The 2,423-nt window shown below is 45.6% G+C and overlaps 1 long non-coding RNA gene across 1 annotated transcript in view; it reads left to right on the forward strand.

The window, feature by feature from the left end:
- The window catches only part of LOC122154938, a 22,597-nt gene extending 20,406 nt beyond the window's left edge, over window positions 1-2,191 (forward strand). The window contains exon 3 of the long non-coding RNA XR_006167053.1: window positions 1,419-2,191. This is a non-coding gene — a long non-coding RNA (uncharacterized LOC122154938). The remainder of the gene's footprint in view (window positions 1-1,418) is intronic.
- Window positions 2,192-2,423: the final 232 nt, after the last annotated feature.

Here is a 2,423-nt window from a genome sequence, read left to right on the forward strand (position 1 = left end):
CTGGGAGTGAGAGGTACAAGGGGTTTGGTGGCAATTTCAGGGGAGGAGGGAAGCAAATTAAGAATAAAAATGAATGTAATTAAATGAATGTGTCCACTGCAGAGCAGACGCGGTGTCAGTCTAGCTCATTCTTTCACCTATATGCATGTGTGTTTGTGTATATACATACACAAGTTTCTATTTATTACATATGCAGGCTGTGGTGGATGGCCAGCGGTTCTACCTGCTATGACCAGTGCTGTTTTTCCCTGTCTGGGTTTTCAGTTCCTTGGCAGGTGTTGCCCAGGCTTTGCCCTGGCCAGAATTAACTCTGTTTTGGAAAAGTAGGAGCCAGTTGAAACACTCCTGTGTTTTCCTGATATTTTTCCACTTTCCATGTACTTACTTTTTTTTGGGACTCCTCTAATGGGCTTCAAAACTGAGCACAGGTAGGAGCACCAGTTTGAACCAGCCTCCCAGCTCTGGCTGAGGGGGCTGTTTGCCAGGCTGCTTCGTGAACCACAGGGTGCTGCTTTTCTCCTTTTCTTTCTTCTCCCTTTTTCCCCCCTCATTTTGGGGTCTCAGCTGTGGAGTATCAGAGCTAAGCCCCAGGAGTCCACAGCTGATGGAAAAAACACCCAGCAGTGCCTCCCACCGTGAGTGTGGTGACGGACCAGTGGAAGCTAGGAACAGGTTTTACAAAGTGCAGGTAGCACACCAGCTGGAAAAGCAGCGTGTTCACGAGAAAGTTTGCGGTGACAGGCCCCAAAAATGATTAGCTGCAATATGGCTGTAACCTAACAAACAACTCTGTCTTTGCTTTTGTTTCAGAAAGGAAAAGTGCTGTTGTACGCTCAGTATGGCAATATGAAATTTCTCGTTCACAAAGAGATTCTATTTATCCTGAGGGAAATCGAGTAAGGTTGTGTTGTTCTATTCTGTCTCCCAAGGTAGTTTAAGTAGGGGAGGGGGGAAAAAAAAAAAAAAAGAAAAGCAGGAGGCAGCTTACATTCAGGGTCATCTTTCCTTTGCCTTTGTGACTGTAGCAGGAGAGGCCCTTCAGTGACAAAGGCAACTGCCGCGGTTCAGGGACTCACAGTGTGACTTTTGGCAGCTGTAGGAGTCTCCCAGTGCTGGGAACTGGGACTTGGGCAGCGCCAGCCTGGCTGAGGGGAGGCGGGACTGTGCTAGGAGGTGGAAGCAGCAGCCCTGATGTAAACACCAAACATTTGTATTGTGTGCAGGGGGGAAAAACCCAACAAGCTAATGCTGTGAGGCCAGGAGGAAAAAACACCATGATGGCAACAAGGAGGAAAAGATAGAAACACTCAATATTTTTTTTTTTTTATATTAACTTGCTGCAGAAATCATTCAGTGACCCAAAAGAGAATGATTTCATGAAGAAGTTGTAACATTTGCGTATAATCTAAGGTACCCAGTTAGTTACAACAGAATCATTAAACTGCAAGCTCAAAAAATAGCACAAAATATTGCATCGCAAGGGCAGGTTGGTGTGCACGACTAATGCCCTGGGGTGGCCTTTGCTTTGCTGACGTTTACCTGTAGCTCTCAACAAGCTCGTTGCACTCCCGCAGCGCGCGCCTGCAGGACGCGGGGCTGGGGGGGAGCTGCTGCCCCTCCCGGGTAACGCGGGTGAGAGAGTGGTTTGCTTGGCAGCTGCTGAAGCAGCACAGCAGCTGTCCTCATAAAAACTTGGGAGGAATTAAAAAGCAAAGGCATGACAGTAGAGTAAAACAACGTTTAGGAAGGTTGCAGCTGAAGGGTTACGGCTGAAATGTGGTGCTTCGAGTTGTCTGGGTGGCAGGGGAGAGGAGCGGTGGGGGCTGGGAGTGGAGAAGGTTAAAACAGTAACAGTGATGAAGTTGGAGAGAGGGGCAGTGAGGGAAGTGGTGTGAGGTGTAAAAAGACCCACAACTGACATGCAGTAATAAAGTCTAAGAGAAGAAAATAGATTAACTCCAGGCAAATATTAGTGGAAAAAGTTTATATACTTATTGGATAAAAATTACAAGTAAGCAATTAAAAAAAATATAATCTTTTTCATATATAACCTTTTGAAGGGTGCAATTTTAAAATCAAGAACATTCACTTTTCAGTTTAACACAGACATGCAACCTCAGAGTGAGCAATACTATGTTTTACAACCATACAAACATCAGTTCGTGCTTACACTGAAATACAAAGAAAACTTGCCTTCTAGGGTAATCTTGCTCTAACTCTGGGCAAAGGTTAAGGCTCAGGTACAAACTCACCACCTTCACCCTCTCAACAGAAACACGGTGGGAGTTCTTAAACTGTTCAGGCTAAGACCTGCATGGTGCTACTTGTAAACAGAGGTGATAAATCTTCACGTAGTGTAGAACATGGCACAACCCAGCACTGTTTGTGCCATGAGTTTATCGCCAATCGTTAATGTCACCTGA

The sequence above is a fragment of the Tyto alba genome, unplaced genomic scaffold, assembly GCF_018691265.1.
Source record: "Tyto alba isolate M040663 unplaced genomic scaffold, T.alba_DEE_v4.0 Super-Scaffold_7, whole genome shotgun sequence".
Classification (NCBI taxonomy): Eukaryota; Metazoa; Chordata; class Aves; order Strigiformes; family Tytonidae; genus Tyto; species Tyto alba.